This window comes from Diorhabda sublineata, chromosome 1, assembly GCF_026230105.1.
Source record: "Diorhabda sublineata isolate icDioSubl1.1 chromosome 1, icDioSubl1.1, whole genome shotgun sequence".
Classification (NCBI taxonomy): domain Eukaryota; kingdom Metazoa; phylum Arthropoda; class Insecta; order Coleoptera; family Chrysomelidae; genus Diorhabda; species Diorhabda sublineata.
Genome location: NC_079474.1, coordinates 7,354,544 through 7,373,629, shown reverse-complemented (window position 1 = coordinate 7,373,629; position 19,086 = coordinate 7,354,544). Strand labels below are relative to the sequence as shown.

At 32.2% G+C, this 19,086-nt stretch overlaps 1 protein-coding gene across 3 annotated transcripts in view; it reads left to right on the top strand.

The window, feature by feature from the left end:
* Positions 1–19,086, top strand: part of LOC130440966 (Kv channel-interacting protein 1-like) — a 69,952-nt gene that overhangs the window by 15,484 nt on the left and 35,382 nt on the right. Inside the window, exon 1 of one of the 3 annotated variants that reach the window (XM_056774396.1) lies at positions 18,173–18,340. The exons of the other annotated variants lie outside the window; for them this stretch is intronic. The gene's annotated coding sequence lies outside the window, so the exon portion shown is untranslated. Of the gene's footprint in view, positions 1–18,172; positions 18,341–19,086 lie in introns of those variants that run through there. 3 annotated transcript variants of the gene reach the window in all.

Sequence of the window (19,086 nt, the reverse complement as noted above, 5' to 3'; positions counted from 1 at the left end):
TCTATCTGTTTAGTCCTTTCCATTTGTTTGATATTTCTATATTCCTTTCCCCATCTGGGTTTGCCTCTTTTTCTTTTCGATTATTTCCTTTTCTATATCACATAAACTGCTTTATCCTCCTTCATTTTCACTATGTCTTCAAACCATCACAACTCTTGTTGTTCGATTTCTACGCTAAATTTACGTCTAATTGTGTTCCTTATTTCATCTTATCTCTTCATCTCCTGTATTCTTACCAGTATCTTCATTTCACACGTTATTGACTGACTCTCAGATTCCATTTTTGAACGTTTTGTTATTAAGTTTTTGGTGAAAAATACTTTGTACGGTGGATATGTATATCGTCTTGTTTACCTTACTAGACACCCCTTCGTCAATTTTTCTGTCTGGCCTCACAATTTTCCCTAGATACTTTAGCTTGTTAGCGCACTTCATTATTTCTGTCTGTGTATGTTTATCTACACCCCATATTATTTTAATTCGTGATTCCACCTCTCTATTCTGTGTTGTAGCTTTTCCATCGTGTTATCGTATATAAATAGGTCGTTTGCATACATTAGTTTGTTTATATGAACTTACCTCAATTCATTGTATCCTTTCTGTACTCTCTTTCTTTGCTCATTTGCTTAGCTATTTCATTCATAATTATTGGGAGCAATACATGCCTAAAAACGTCTTCTTATCTTACTCCTCTGCCAGTTACAAAGCTATTTGTAATCTTATTACTATATCGAACCACACTAATCCTCATTATTGATGTTCAATTTCGATACCCTTATTATAATAAAGAGTCGTCAAGCTTCTTAAAATAGCCATTAGCATTGTCTTGATGGAACAACTCTTCTTAGCCAAATGGGGCCTTTTTGATTGATTTAATCACTCAAACGTTGAAATAAGTTCGCATTATACGCTCCGTTGATAATTTGTCAATGTCAATGAAAATTATCCCTCGCGCATCCCAAAAAATCGACGCCATGGCCTTGCATGTAGGTTTGTATGAAAGTTAAGGGGTCAAACAAGAAAAATTATCTATAAAAATAATTTTTTGGTCATAGAAACTCATTTCTACTATTTAATAGAATGTATTAATTTCTTCAATTTCTTATTTCTTAGACATTTTGATGTTTTTATGTTTCTGAATGCTCTTGATTTTAGGTCTCTTCTGTTTCAAAATTAGTTTTTTAATAATTTTCAAAAGATAGATAAAAATTGACGTTTCAACTAATTTTGAAACAGAAGAGACCTAAAATCAAGAACATTCAGAAACGTATTATTCTGTGTGTGCTCGGTATTAATTTTTATTTTCTTCCGTTAGCTTATTTCTTCTTATACATCACTTATTTTGACATAACCTTTATTGATCACAACAGTTGAATTATTTTCTTTTTCCTTGATTCAATTTTTAATTCGTTATAAAATTAGTAATTTTCACTGTAATAAAATGAAATTGGATGCTGTGGACAATTTTTTTACTTATCACTTTGAGAAAAACTAAAACAGGCACATTTTCTCTGAAGGCACGAGCAAGTCTAAGCGAGTCAAGCTTAGCTCATTTTATATTTTCAAAGGAATAGCTCAGTCACCAAGACACATATTAAGAATTGATATTTGATATAAATACAGTAACAGAAAAGTATTATTTTTTAATCACAACACTTGAATGTTATTTATTTCAATATTCTTTATGTTACTTTCCACATTTTCAATACATTTGCATCCCGTGGATAAGTATATGATGTTTAGAAAGAACATTAAAAAATGATTTTGGTTTTCTACTGTTTCATAGATAAAATTCGCAAACACAATACATTTGTAGCAGACACATTTCAACTCACATTTAACAATAGTAATGTCATACAATTGGCAACAAACCAAACAGTTTGAAAATGAGAACGTTCATTAGATCCGAACGCTTCCGTTATAAAAGCTGATAAAATAAAAGAGATATACCAATATTACCATGTTAACTATATTCAGACATTTCTATTTACGCAAACATTTAGATCTGGTTTAGATTGATATCAACTTCTCTTCATATTATTGGTACGAACTGCCTCTGTTAGGACAAATTTGTTGAGAAAATCTACGGTTGATAAGAAATATTTTTCTTTTCAATAATGCGATCCTGAGGATATCCTTGTATAGATATGATCAGAAAAACCTGATGAAATGTAATTTATTTTGAATAGGGTTACCCTGATGCGCTCCTAGCTTAAACATCTAGTCGGGTGGTGCCCGCCTATGGAATACTGAACCTGTAATTATTTCAACGTTTTAAGAAATATATATTATTGATACTTTATTACTTGTTCTAAATGTGCTTCTTCTCTATCAAGACAGACTTCATACCGATGTTCCAAGTTTCTCATCATGTTAGAACAAGGATTGTCACAGGTACGCGAAGAAGGGTCTAACGGCAGTTTTTAATTAATCGATGGTTCATAGTGACCATTTAAAAACGGCAGTTTTAGTCATGCTCCAAATATATGCGCCTGGAGAATGTGAAGGATAAGGGAAGTCAGTAATTCTTGAAATGAATCTGCTTGGAAAAAGTTTCTGAAGAAAATTGACGAACTGCGGTAACAGTATGGCAAGTTTCCCCGTCCTGCTGGGAAACTTGATTTCGAAATGCCAAATTACCCGACAGAATTGACGTTGAACAGGGATGAAGCTCATTAATATTTGTGTGCACCTCTGTTGATCAAGTGTAACTCGCCTACCATTTTGTTCGTACGGACCAAAGATTCCGTGTCCCAGAAGTGCACATTCACGTTTGCACTATGTGAAGAAACATCTCGAGCCTCATCTGGCTTGGCATAACTTAGACATTGATGTGTGTGAGGATTTACATGACCCGATAAATGAAAATGTTGCTCTTATCAAAAAAAGTTGCGACAAGTATTTGGAGTGTGTATTTAAATTGAATAAATAAATAAATTAAAAACTGGAGAATTTAGTGAATACAAAAACTAAAGTCAAAATTCAAGAAAATTAGATTAACAGCTTCTAAGCTTAATGACAGCTTTTTTTTGGCTCGTAATAAAAGGTTCCGGAGTCTCCAGTAGCTTGTGGAACATGTCTGAGTTGGTAGATATACGATACATTTTCTATGAGTTTCTGATCCTGAAAGTCTTGTAATCCTTACCTCTTTTGACACGGCATGTAGTACCATGAATACTTCTCAATAGCCATCTCCGCTGTTTCTTTTGAAAAAAGCTGGAATGTTTCTAGATTGATCATTGCATTGCTATTTATGACGTTATTGCATTTGTGACCTTGCAATTTTTGGAAAAACTCACTTTGATTTAGACACCATGATTATTTCTTTTGGAATCTTTGTTCCCAGAATTCGTTTAGAAGTATGATTAGGCGAATTATTCAAAGGAACAATTGCGGATGTTTCATTAATTGACATATTTTCAGAGCAGCACTGCTTATTTACGAGGATTAATTTTTTATAACTTGGAAATACATGGCACCCAACTCCTTTTAGCACTTTTTGATTCATTTCGTACTAATATTTTGTCAGGTTGGCATTGGCAAATATAGCAAATGCCTGATTGACTGACAATGCTTCGGGTTATCGTGGTCTTCATGTGTCGCAGCTGCATTAATCAAGTTTTTTTGGTACCATACTTGAAGGCTGCGTACCTTATTCATCATTTATCTTGCTTCTTTTACCACAATCATCAAAGTCATTACTTGATTTTTTGACACATCCGCTAAATTCGCGCCTGGTATATTTATTTTCCATTCACTCGCTGAATAGATTTTTGAACGTCGCCCAGTCCCGATTTATTTTACCAAATTTTTATTGAAAAACTCTTGCTCAGGTTTATCATCATCAAAAGAATATTTTTCTCGTCGAGTTCAGAAAGATTTTGTCGAAGGAATACGTCAAAGTTCGTACCACTTCACAAGCACTTATACAAATCTGTATTTAATTTTAATTGACTCATGACTAGACAACTAGACTGACATCGAATTAAAAACGCTTTGACGAGGAGAAATGTACTATTTGAGCTAATAAAATAAACAAGGTAGTGCAACAAACTAAGGCCTACTTTCATCCTTTCCTTGTCTTCTGGTGTTATGATCGCATGGGCAGATAAAAGTCAATTATTTTTGTTCAGAGGAAACCGGAGGTTTTTTTGTAATCAAAAGTGTCCTTAGTGCTCATTCAAAATCCATAACTTACAAAGTTGTAAATTTGTTTGTTGCCCAGTTTGACTGATGTGTGGCTTAGATGACCATCATAGACCAGGAAAAAAATTCTCCCTCTGTTACAATTAGTATATAACACTCATTTAGAGTAATGTGTAATTTGGTCTTTCAGGGGGCCTAAATTATTGGGAATATCCTTTAAACTAGATCCTGTAGGTTATATAGTGTGAGCATAATAAAGTTGATTTCGAAAATCAAATTTTTTCAGAGTGCCGCGACCTACAATATTTAAATCGGTTATGCTCAGCGAATGTTTCGGTAGAGATACCGTTTGAGCCGAAGTCGAGGGCTTAAGACCAATTTATAAACTTTTATGCTCGAGCCCGCGTTGGCGCCCTCGTTCGCATTCAACATCAATAGAACAGATTACGAAATGTGATTAATAAATCCAAACGCCCGCGTTTCAGCGCGTAGCCAAAAGAGAGCGTGGACACGAACGTAAGAATTTCAACTTAAGTCTGGGTATCAGACAGAGTGGGCTTTGCTATGCCGTCCTATTAAGTCAGTTACCTTTTGCATCTTTCTCAAAATTTCTTTTCTCCGTCTTACTGATACATCTGTAATATTTAATCTGGGATACTGTATTTACTGCTCGAATATTTCAGTATACTGACGTACACTGTTGCCAATTTTCTGTTCTAGGTATATATTTTTTTAATTGTTTAACTTGTATGCTTGTATATCACGACAATAAAACAATTTTTTTTTAATCCTAAGCTCAGGACAAAAGTATTAGTAATTAGTTAGCTTTTTGAACTGTTACTTTTTTTAAATTAAAAACTTGTCCAAAACACTACCTTTCCTATGCTCTCCGTATTAATTATCCGAACTTTAATTAACTTCATCTTGAGTTAGATGGGATCAATCAACTTTAAATTTTAATGGTATTCACGAGGGTTGTGTAGAAATTCTCCCTAGTAGCAAGGAAACAACATATTTTTTCCATAATCTTTTTTTATTTCCAACATACATTCCTTTTAAGTCTATACTTTTAGTCCAATAATGCTTTACCGTTACCATTAAAAATAATTTGTCACAAAATTTATGTTTACGTTTATTAGACTCACTCGTCTCATGGAAGTGAAACTTTGGGGTTAGGAAATATAAATAGTCGCTATTATCTCGTCTCCAAGAATAATATGGTCTTCTAGAACTTTTATCAGGTACTAACTCCGTGCGAGCGTCAAAAGATATGCCTCTCCATACCATAGGTGATCCTCAACCAAATGGAAGTCGCTTAGTAATACACAGAATCGCGATTCATCGGAAAACAATACGCGACTCCAATCTGCCATTGTCCAAGCAAGGTGTTCTCGTGCAAAATTCAACCTGACAATCTTGTATTTACGGGTAAGCGACGGTCCAGTAGCTCTAAATCGAGAAAATAATCCAGCAGCATGAAGTCACTTCCTAAATATCCACTCAATTATGTTCAAATTTCTTACTTCTTGTAGATGATTTGGAAATGAAACTGCCGTGACCGTTCGGTTTCTCAAAGCACTAGAAACGAGAATGTGCTCATCTCCAGCTGTTGTAGTCATGCCTCCTCCCGGACCAGGTGTTCGTATGAGCAAACCAGTCCTTTCGTACCACTGCACACTCGAGAGACTTTCAACGTTTCGCGGTGATCACAGTCATCTTCTCAACAAAATTTATTCTAGTTGCAATATACCGACACTACTCAAACAATTTGCAATAGACAGATAAAACGATAGTAACAAAAAAATATATTTGTAATGATTAAGGATTAAGGAATTTGGGGCGATCCTTTTTGCCAAGTAATCAGTTAGATGATACAACTGAACAAAAAGGAAAAAAAGACAAAGTGCCACTCCGGCCAATTTTACTTAAGCACAATGATAATTTGAAGCAACTTGATTGAAAGCCTCAATGGGCACGAAACCACAAAGCCCCCTCAAACCTTTCAAACTCTCAAAACTATCCGTGGAAAGTCCAAGTATACCATAAGAGCAGGGAGTTAGGCCAGTTTTTTCTCAAACTGGCACAATAATAGTTTAAGGCAAGTTGATTAAAAAGTCTCAATGCGCAATTCCCCTTGGGAGATAGGAAGTTGGTTTTGGTTAATTATTCTGAGCCCTGACACAGAGATAGTTCAAAAAAGCTGATTAAAATTCTTAAAAGGCACAGAGATCCAAAACCATATCATATTATCGAAAATGTAAGGCAATGAGGTATTGCTTTCGTCACATTGAGACTTTTAATCTGCTTTCTTCAAACTATTATCGTGTCAAGTTTTAGAAGAAGCCCCTCCTCTTATGGCACCATTGGACTTTTCATTGTGTTTCAGTGAAATTAGCCGAAACCCAATTTCCATAAGGATTGAGCGGGGTCCTTTCTAAAATAACTTTAATTAATTAACTAATTTTATGATCGGCAGTGTATTTCCGCAAAAATAGCTTATTAGCTTAGTGCAAAATTCATGCGAGTGGGTAAATCATTGATAACTGCTCAGTAACAACGTCTGGAATCTATTATCCAACTAAATAAATTTAATGGAAGAATCAACGTACAAAAAACTAATAAAAATCAAAAATTCATGTAGATCATGTTTGAAATTAGAAATTTCCACAAAAAATTGAGCGCAACGTTAGGAAACTGGAATCTGAATCTCGTTCTGAGTTAAAATCAGCAATCATCCTATCCTCTAAAAAAAATCAGTGAATATTAGTTTGTTTAATAGAGCTATCCAATCTTGAATACAGTTTACAGCTATTCCAGAATAATGATAAACATATTCAAAGAAGGTAAAACAATCATAATCAATAAATAAACAAAACAGATCGTAAATTCGTCTTTACTATTTGTACGAGGACTGTCTCATAAATAGACTGGAAATGTGCCAAGTCATTGGTTTGTTTCAAAATAAATTATTTTATGTGTATTGTCTTGTAACAATTATTTTGTTTTTGAATTGTAGTTCTTAAAAGTAACTGTGTCTTACAACAGTGGCAGCCTGTGTTTAGGTGTTCTGAAATGTTTCCAAAAAATACCTTTTAGCATTTTTGTCGTCTTTGTCGAATTTCCACACAAGGGAAATATGAGTCATCAAGTGTTTGCTAAAGCATATTCCATGCAATTATAGAGATTGCTTTTGGAGTTTTAGTGTCTTTTTATATTCAAACTCAAGTGCTTTAGATCGCTGACCCCGATTTCTCTCCAGGATTATAGCCACTAATAAGTAATGCATTTTTCTTATTACAATCAGGATTCCAATCATTTTTGGCACAAACAACTTCAGTATAAATATTTAACAATGGGCTACCTTCCATTTTTCAATTCTATACATTTTTTTAGGCACAAAATTCTCTGGTTTTATTGATATAAAAACAATTTCAATACCGCACAGAATCATACACACTCTATTATAGTATATTGTTATTCAGTTCTAAAGAAAGTTAGGAAACTCACGAAAAAAGCCATTTATTTGGCATCTACCCTAAGTATATTTTAATATACAAGGTGATTGATTAGTGTGATAAACTTCAGTGCCTCCTTTGTTCTTTGAGATATCAATTTGAAAATTTGAAGCAAAATAGCCATTACTAGTTTTCACATTTTCAAAATAATGTACAATATTATGTAAATTGAGTGTTCCAGAATGCTGTATAATAATAAAGTTAGATTTTTTTAAATGAAGCACCCTATATTTTATAGTATATTCAGAATAAGCTTAACTTCCACATTACAATAATTTAAGATTGTTTGATTCAAAATCGATTTTCCATAAAAATCGTAACAAATTCAATACCCTATACTTGGACTGCTTCAAAAAAATCGACTATTCATTTTCTTATTAATATTGAAAGTATTGTTTGAAATGCTGAAAAATTTAGAGCTCTTAATATTGATTTTAAGAGATGCCGCGTCGAAAATTTCAATTTCCTATTTGATTAACGTGGGAATTTTTTTTTTCAAACTTTGGAATCTATTAACTCTTTAACAATTCATCGGACTAGTTGAGTCAGAACATATTTTTGTAGAGAATGAAACGCTCTACAAAAAATTATTCTTATCATTTTTCGATATATTTACTTTTTTAAAAGTTATTTAACGCTAAAGATGGATTGATTTATAATTTTTCTAATTTTCCGACGCAACCATCATTATTATGATAAAATTTAATAACATTTTTTTATAGAATATTCAATTTCCTATAGTTATTTATTTATGGTGAGTTATTTGCAAAAAAATAAAAATTTATTTAAAAAGTTATGATTTTTATGCTTAAAATTAATTATCATTCCCTGACTACTCCCGCGATGCTCTGTATGCGTGTGTGTGTGGGTGTGTGTGTGTGTGCGTGTGTGTGTGTGTGTGTGTGTGTGTGTGCGTGTGTGTATGTGTGTGTGTTTAACGCCATTCGAAAGGCCTTGACTGAACTTATATTTTGACTACGGTTTGGACCGATTCTGACCGGTAGATTTGAGAAATCTTGAAAATCTACGAAAAAAAATTTTTTTAAATGTTATTTTCTTGGAATAACTTTTAAACGGCTTTACCGATCAATTCCAAAAACTAATCAGCTCTTAACATCAAAAAACTACGTCGATCTCCTCCAAGCCAGTCAAAATCGGTTGATTTGTCCGTGAGTTATTGTTAGGACGAAAAAAATGGAAAAAAGTGAATTTTTCAAATTACACCGGAATTTTCGTTCTAATTAATTTAAGAGCGCCCAGGAGCTATGAGTCACGCTTGTTGGATGGCGAAGACAATTTATTGTTTGAAAATATTTATTTTTACAGACGAGTTCAAACTCAGTGCTCATGAAAAAAATAATTATATATATATATATATAATACAAATTTCATAAAAGCATTGTTTTCCTCACCTTCTGCTCCAAATCATGATCTTAGTATTTTGCAAAAATTAATTCGATCCGAGGCCGTTAATTCTAAAATATCAAAAGCTGTTACTGAAAAAATGATTAATCATCTATGGTATTTAACTGAAACGCTAGCTATAATTTCCTTGTTTGATCATGAAGTAGAAGTTGAAGTGAATATAAAATGATTGTAAATAATAACTGTACGAAAGAAAATAAAGTTAAGGCAAGGAAATTTGTAGTAAAAAAGGATAATTTAAATGCAATATATATTAGACAAACATATAAGTGACTATGTGTCGATAGATTCTCTATTTTCAAAGATTTTGCCTTATCAGAAAGATGTAAATTCTTGGGCTAGTGATGTAAGTTTTAAAGAGTGCGTGCGATTTTTCACACAATTAACAGTCGTAAATGATGTGACGGAGCGTTGTGTAGCATTAATTCCACAATATAATTTATTTATTCAGTATGATAATTAATTTTAAGTATAAAAATCATAACTTTTTAAATAAATTTTTAGTTTTTTGCAAATAACTTACGAGTTGTAAAAAATATAAAATTTTTTTGAGAGATAAGTTGTACGAAATTAAATTTTATCATGAAATTGATGGTTGCGTCGGAAAATTAGAAAAATGTGAAAATTTTAAATCAATCCATCTTTAGCGTTAAAAAACCTTTAAAAAAGTGAAGTCTGATGACTTCTTAAAGAGTTAATGAATTCCAAAGTTAGGAAAGAAATTTTTCCCACGTTAACTAAATGGGAAATTTCATTTCAAACAATATTTTCAATATCAATGAGAAAAAAAAATAGTGCATTTTTCTAAAAAAGTCCAGCCAAAGCATTTGAATAGTATTAAAAATTCTGGAAAATTATTTATTTTGTAAATATTAAGTGAATCTGAGAGATAGTGAATCAAAATATTAATACATTATTTTCTCGGTATTTTCAATTATTACCTGTATTTTATATGAATATCGAAAAGGACTACAACATACTTCTTTTTTTATCAAGCATTCCCTATATTTATCTTTATTAGTTCTTGATATATTTTGATTTTTCTGTGCAAAACAATGATTATGTACCTATATCTAATTATTGAACAATTGATTGTGAAATGATTTATTTATCAAAAACTGATATTCGACCATGACTTGACATGACAATAGGTACATTATTGTTTTTTGATTTAGCGGTTCTAGAACTTGTCTTTACTGTACACATGTGATATCCCGAAGCTAGAAAACAATAACATAGCACCTTTCGCCGATGAAAATGCCATTCTAGCAGTTAGGAAGAGCAATAAGAAGCAACCAACAAGCTTCAAACATTAGTTGATACTAACTTTAAAAACAAAAGGATAGATCATCTTCCAGTCATAATAAATAACCTGAATTGTTGAAAAATGTACTGGCTAATTAGAAGAAACTTCTCTGTCTCTATATAATAAGCTGATGTTGTACGAGGATGTATTGATATCTAGTTAGCCAAGACCAATTCCATACATAAACAAAATATTGCGTTACCATACCATACAGTTTGACGTTAAAAAAGTAAACCAGAGTTACGCAATAAATTTAAAGAAAAAAATGTCCACCGAAATTGTGAGAATCGAAAAATTGGAGTATCGAGCCATCATCAAGTACCTGTATTTAAAAGGGTAAGCAGATTTACGAAGGTATACTTAATACCCTTGGTAATCGATGTCCTTCGTATGCCACCGGGAAAAATTGGACTACAAGCTTTAAAAGAGGCATATTTGCCATTGAAGATGATGACCGATCGCAAAGGCCATGACATGATTTTATCAGACCGTCCAATTCGGCTAAAACGGATATCTGACATGACATGAGAAAAATTGCTGCCAAATGAATCACCAAATGTTTGAATGTTGACCAAAAGCGTGCCAGGGTAGAAGCATCGCGTTCGATCTGTGCTCGATTTGAAAACGATGCAGACTTCTTAAGCCGAATTGTTACTATGGATGAGACTTGGGTACATTTCTACGATCCAGAAGCAAAGCAGCAATCGATGAAATGGAGACACTCTGGTTCTGCAAGAACTAAGAAGTTTTCGTGTCCAAAAATCTACTGGAAAGGTTCTTGCTCCAGTTTTTTGGGATTTCCATGGAGTAATCATAATTGATTTTTTGGATAAGGGTAGAACAAACTATTCGACATTACTGACCACTCTACAGGAAAAAAATTGAAGAGAAAAGACGCGGAAAGCTATCCAAAGGTGTTTTGTTATTGCAGGACAACGCCACTGCACACAAATCTCACAAAAAGGTCAAGAGACGTTGCAGGTTCGCTGTAATAAATGTACCCAATTAAGAGGAAAATATGTTGAGTAATAAAATATTTTGACAATGAAATTTTGTTTGATTCTATAGTAGGCTAAGAATTTTTCAATATTTCCTCGTATTAGCAGATACTTAACACTTTAATGACCACAGCGGGCGTATACGCTCGCTCGCTCACTTAACCATGCGACCACGACGGGCGTATATTCCCGCCATTTAAATCAACAAACAAGCTCGTTCAAGAAATCAATGCGCAATTAAAACATCAAATTACCTCTGAAAAATGGCAGATATGGGTCTTGTGAAAATATTCAACGTATGAAATAACTAGCAATGATGAAGTAGAGGAACAAACATTGGAAAGAAGCGGGCGTATACGCTCGTTTCATTTTTTCGTTAATTATGCTAAAGCTAAAGAACTTAATAGAATGTTTAATACTTTTTTTAAGAATATTCTACAGCTTTTGGGAGAATATACGTTTGGTCCAGGGAAAAGTTTCACTAGAATAGCTTCGTCTTTAAGTGTTAAGCCTGCATGGGCTTATGGTATCTAACTATGGGGATGCACCAAAGCATGCAACTTAGCAATCATACAAATATTCCATAACAAAGGACTGAGAAACATAATAGATGCCCCTTGATACATTAGCACAATAGTGGCCTCCATAGAACCTGGAAATGAACAGTGAAAAAGACTTCGTCAATGTCGAGACTATGCAGCTCCTCGACAATACTGGGTTAAAAAGAAGACTAGCCCATTGACTTAGTTTATTGATTTTATTGTGGACAGGAGAGCTAAAATTAGTGCAATCCATCTACAGAGCCTAGGGAGCACTGATGAGTTTTTAGTTTCAAGCTCTATCCGATTAAGAATTAAATTGCCAATTGGTCACTGTTGACCAGATTATAGTATACAAAATGCCTTTATAGGTCTTTAGTATAAAAAAATACAAATGCTTGTTGATATTCTGTATTCTTCTTTAGCAAAATAAAAGTTTTTCTCTTCCCTTTACTAAAGAAAAACTGGAGTAAAATCACATTCAGTAACTGCATGGAACCCGATTGAAGTTTTAGCTAACAACTCACCAAATTGTATAAATTTTTGTGATATCAATATATCTTTTATTATTTCCGGTGCCTTTGAGCATTCAAATCCGAATTCAATTGTGTCAAATTACCAATCATTATAATTAAAATATTGGTAGCTCTTATAACAATATTCGATTGCTCTGTGCTATTGCTAACTTCGTAGTTTAGTACCCACTCCATCATGTTAAGGACAGCATTGGATTATATTATATAAACCTGTCGGTTACCCAACAAGAATTAATTTCCTGAAACCATTGCTTTTTAAAAACTTCAATAAGAGCTTCCTCAAATTTTGTGCTTATTATTTTTTTTTTCAAACTCCGATGGCCACATCTGATCAGGCCCAAAAATTATATAATGTAGTAAAGATGCTTCATATCGAAGGAATCTTTTACTATTTTTTATTGGTGGATGCAAATATTGGTCAGGATGACATTAATCCGTCGGGTAGAAATTTTTTTTAATACCTCAGAATGTTTTGGGAATCACTTTTATTGAATCAATAAAGAAAAGTCCATCAATTAAAAACACATCTATATTTTGTGGTGGTTCTAATCAATATTTGGTTCAAAACGTTTTATAACAGATTTGTCAGTTTTATAAAAACCGTCATTTATATGATGTTATACATCAAGAGGTACAGGATTTATTGCATACAATACAATTTTTAAAAGGTCAATTTGGTGGCTCATAAAAATTCATAACAAACGTCCGAATAAATCTCGCTGGAACTTGTTCTCCTGATGTTTACCTCCAATTTTTACTTCTTTACAAAGCTTTGTAGCTCTTCATGCTAATTACTCTTAAAATTTTATTTTTTTAGTATTTTTGAAATTGTATGCCACAAAGTAAAATGCGCAACAATGGTCTACAATTATAATAATAATATATTTTCAATTTTCAAACTACAGACGTGAACAAATAGTTTTAAAATTAGTCAAAAATTGATACCTGTCTTACCTGACCTCACATCCCGTCCACCTCTTTGAGCTTATTGAGTTCCCACCTAATTCATGGTAGGGTAGGTTTAGGGGCCTCATATGAATTACATATATGTAAACCTTCATGGGCTCTTGGACTATGAGTTGTTTATCAAGGTAATACAAGGTGAAGGATTAAAATTTTTTATTGAGATAATTAGTTCAAGATTTTATCATGATTTTCTTAGTTCTCAATTATTTTGTAGCCCCTACAGGGTTTATAAACTAGTCGCCCTCTTTTCACCATGTTTTCGAAAACAACAAATAAACGGTTAGAGAAAATGCAAAGTGAGGTTATGGAGTGATTATGTGTATTGATTTTATGTTATTACAATAATAATTTATAAATAGATATTGTATGGTAAATAATTAATATGAGTTTATTCCACATGAAAATACGTTTTGCTGTGGGTTGTTTTAACTATAGTAATGAAAACAATTGCCGTTTAATCGGGTTCGTTAAAAGTAACGTAAAAAGGTTATTTGAAAGTAATACAGTCATAGCAACAGAATGGAAATAAATGGTTGATGACGTCGGCATTTCCCAAATCAATTATCGAATTGTTTAAGTAAATATGATATTAGTCAGTTATAAGGGATATATCAACAGAAATAAATCAGAAATCCATAATATAAAAAAGTGAAATGACGATTGAAGTTCCTTGTAATAATTGTGCTGTTTACATAGAACTGAAATCACAATTTTTGAGAACTAGATTAAAAAAACGATCAATACAACCACAGTTGGTATTGTTTATTAAGGCTAGAATGGTATGCAATACAGTTCACTGAAATTTAAAATAATTATTAATAATATAGTATAAGACGTCTAATTGCAATTATTCAGAATAATCCATCAGAGTATGAAATAGGTACTTCGTTGATACATCTGGAAAAAATTTGCAATAAATATGATATAATCAAAAAAGAATATCGACTATATGAATTGGAACAACAGGCTGGATTTAGAGCATGATGATCATGTATAGAAAATATTTTTATACTGAACCAGTTGACTGATAAAAAAAATGCAAAGGGTAGAAAAACCCTTTTGCTGTTCGTTGATTTAACAAGAGCCTACGACAATGTTTCTCTTAATAAACCCTGGCAAGTACTTGGGAAGGCTTCTCTAAACCTGATTCTAGGAATACAGAAAGTATATGATAACTCCTCCTCAACAAACAAAATAAGTAAACAGTTCTCTTCTAGCTTCAGCGCAACAAAAAGATTGAGACAAGGCTGCAGCCTATCGCTAATCTATTTAGATGAACCTTTGAGATATAGGAGGATATCGTGCCACTCCTATACACACTACATTTCGCAGATGACCAGGTAGTATTTTCTCAACACAAAGATGATTTGGACTTTATGACTCGTCGACTAATATCAGAATATGAAAGATGGGGGCTGAAGATCAAAAAAAAAACTAAGTATATCTGTATCGGATCAGAAACAGAAGACGGAAGACAAATATTGAACAATACAAGTATTTGGGAACAAAAATCATTGGAGCACTGAATCCGTATTAAAGTCAAGTAAAATCTCTAAAGAAAAAAACATCAAATGATAAACACAATTTTCCACGAATGGAACAAAGACTAATATCCTTAGAAATGGAATTTTGGCGGCGAACAGCAGGAATTTCAAAGCTCCAACATATTTCAAATATAACAAAAGAACAAATGATGAATGAGAAAACATATAGAGGAAAAGTAACTCCGCTTTTATTGCCATGTGCTAAGGACAAAACAAAACAGACCTGGATAAAAAAAGTAAGCAAGGCAATGTCGACCAGAAATTTTAGACCTGGGGACTGGTATGACCGAGAAAAATGGAGGAGTGGATATATATATATATATATATATATATATATATATATATATATATATATATATATTTCTTCAATTTCTTATTTTTTAGACCTTTTGATATATTAATGCAGCTAAATGTTTTTAATTTTAGGTCTCTTCTATTTTAAAATTAGTTTCTTTCTTCTTTCTCTATCAAAATACTAAAAGAAAAGTCGAAACGTCAAATTTTATCTTCCAAAAATTATTAACAAAACTAATTTAAAAACAGAAGAGGCCTAAAATCAAGATCTCAAATATGTAGCAGTAATCAATTAAATTACTTGAAGTTTTATTAGAATTTACAAGATTTAAGCTATAAATTTCAATTAAATTATTTAGGTCTTTTATATAATTTATAGCTTAGCTGGTTTCGTACACTATTCTGCCCTTATGTTAACAATAGCCTTCCTCTTAAAAAATATTTTTGATTCTTTTGTTTCATATTTACCAAATCCAAGATTTTCTAACGCAGTTAGAGGCTATAATTTTCGCACTCTTAATTTTGGCGCCCTCTATAAAATGATGTTGAAGAAGAAAAAAATTAAAATCTATTGTTTTGTAACACTTTATATATAATAAAGAAAATGGAAAAAAAATATTTAATTATTCGTCATTTTTTACCATTATAACCATACTAGTCTAAGAGATGTATAAAAAGTTTTAAATCGCTTAAACAACTATTCTCAAATACTTCTAAAGATTCGTGGAAATAGATTAATTAACGTAGTTATTGAAGTAATTTACTTTATCTGAAATTTTCCATTTTGTTTCTAAATCAGTCGATCGATTCGTAATACGTCATACGGCAATAAAATGAGCAGAATGTGATATCATTGCAATATTGGAACTCATATTTATTATAGAACGACCGTATCTCAAAAAGAAATTCGCGATAGTGTCATTTGAGTCTTCTTACAAAACTTATAATCGAGAAAATTACTAAGAATAACAATGGGTCGGTTATTTAGAGGTGGAGAAAAAAACCATATTCTTTCACAGTAATGTAATCCTACATATCAATTTAAATATGTAGTAACGATTTAGTCTCTCATTCTATGAAAAGTGAAATAATTACTTCACTTTCTTTATATCATCCTTTTATATTTGTTGAAAACGCAGTACGTTTTTATAATAAATATGACATTATTGAAAACAAAATCAAAGGGGAAGACACAGTTAATGAGCAAGCGGCATAGAGTTGGTTTAATCATTTGAAAAGTAGAGATTCGACATTTGAAGATCGTTCGAGCTTTGTTCGTCTATCTGCGTGTGATATTGAGATTACACGTTACAAAGTAAGCAGTAGAAACCCAGCCCAGCACTCGCCAATTATCGGACTCCCTTAGATTTTCTGAATATAATATACATCGCCATTTAAAATAATTAGGTAAGATCTATGAAAAATTATTCAATAGTGAAGGTGTGTAAACAGGTCCTTATATTGATACTTGCGATGAAAAAAAAGAGTTATCTGAACAATCAGAATCCGTTGCAAAGAGAGGAGAATTGAGTGAAATGTCTTGTGTGTCTGGTGGAATTATGAAGGTTTAGTGTACATCAAAATTATTACAAATGGTCGAGCTATATCAATGTTATATGTTTTATAGTGGACAGTCGATGTAAATTTATTGGGTTTTATGGAAGGAATATACAAGTTTAATTAACTGAAAGCGGGTTCACTCATATAAAGACAATCCTAAACTACATACTGCGAAAGTTATGCGAAATAATATCGAAGAACTTGGTTGTATTGAGCAATTACCGTATTTAGTTTGGACTTTTCACTGTTTATTGAGATCCATCACGAATTTCTTCCGTTTTAAAAAAATTGATTTAACAGGAGATGTTGCAAATGCATTACGACAACTTTTGCATTTAATCTAAAAAAAAAATAGTTTTAATACAGTCTCAAAGAACTTGCTAAGCGTTGGGTTGAAATTATAGAATACACTCTACACCAAAATGAACATTAGAAACAGACAAAATTAATGTAAATTCTAACAAAACAACAAAAATTTTCTTCTTCTTTCTTTAATGTAATCAAAATGCTTGTTTTTCCTTGTATCCTCTGCCATTTAATTATTAGAGAGGTTGTCGCTCCATCTCTTGCAGGGTCTTCCAACGCTTCAGAGCCCGAAGGGCAACTTTTCTCTAGCTATATTGACCATTCTGTTCGTTCTACTCTCTCTTTCTTCCCGTTTATGTTGTCAATCTCACAAGTTCTTCTAATGTCCTCGCTTCTCTCCCTTTCAAAAAGTGTTTTTCGAACGATCCTGAGCACTATAAAAATCGTCATAATAAAATTTTTTCTGCATTTATGTTGTAAATGACAGATATTCATCGAAATATAAATAATATGAAAAGGGTCTCAGAAGTAGAAAAGAAGAAAACATGGTTATGAATTTCTTAAAATATCTCTCAGATTCCAGTATACTAAAAAATTCCGAATGTTTGTAAAATTTATGGAGACAATATAATTTTCCAGAATCATATTATCCAAATGAGGGTATTGAGAGTAATAATTTTGAATAGGCTTCAATTTGATACATTACAAGACATTTTTTCCCTCCCATTACCATTTTTGATTTAAATTTATTTCTAAATTCATTTTTATTCCAATTACAGACAGATTATAAAGTGCTTCGCGTCATACTGCGTAAGAGAGAGAGAGAGAAAGAGAGTAAGGTGTGGACATGGAAAAATATTAATTTTTCCTGACTTTTTGTTGTTTTTCTTCACCAGCAACGCCTAATGAGCTTACATCGTTCTAATTATAGAAGAGTGAGAGAACATGGAACGTAGCAATTTTCTGCAAGTGAATAGATGATAAAGTAAACGTAGACGGTACACATTTCATACCAGTAGACGTTTGATTCGCGCGAAAGGTAAACAAAAACGTTGTAATTATTTCAAATTAATCTAATATATTGTAAATAAAGTATTGTGTCTGAGTGATGTGGTGTATACGTTGATGGAGTTGAATAGATACTCATTTAATTTCATACAGTGTTGAAAGATGTAATAGGATAAATCCAATATATAAATGTTTAAGTAAGTATTAAGAAACATTTATCGGGAAACTCATCAATTTATATTCATAAATAACACTTCATTTCATTATTCTTCAAATGATAATGATTGAAAAATGTTTATATCAAAAACTAGGATTCATAAAGGGAAATTTTGATAATTACCCAAGTAGCTCAGCACAAAATTATTTTATTAGAATGAGAAAATTCGTACAAGCAACAGTAAAAAACAGATTTGGTCACATAATTTTGTTAAAAATATTAATCTTATCAATTCAAGGTAAGAATCTGTCAGAAAGAATAATATTAACAATGAAATAGGAAATGTAAAGAAAAACAAGGAAATAACATGTTTTATTAAAGTTTTATCTATAATTTTCTGACAAGTTATATCAACAAAGAGCTCTAAACCTATCAGATATAGAAGGAATTAAATTTTGAACGCATATTTCAAGAAGAGCAAATTGGAGTTTATTTGAGTCACTAAGGGAGGATGACGATGTCTAGAACGTCTCCTTACATTATCCCACAAACGCTCTAAATATTCGCTAACAATTCTTGCGGTGTGTGGACGATCATTATTCTGTATTAAAATCAATTGGCCCCCGATAAATGTATCGAATAGGATCACAGTATCCGAGCAGTCAGAGCTCCATTATCAATAAAAATCAATTCAGTCCAGGCGTGGAAATTAATGTCCTTTCAAAAGTCCGTGATTGTAAATTGATCAAATCACTCTCCTGATCGTCTCCACACTCTATCTTGATC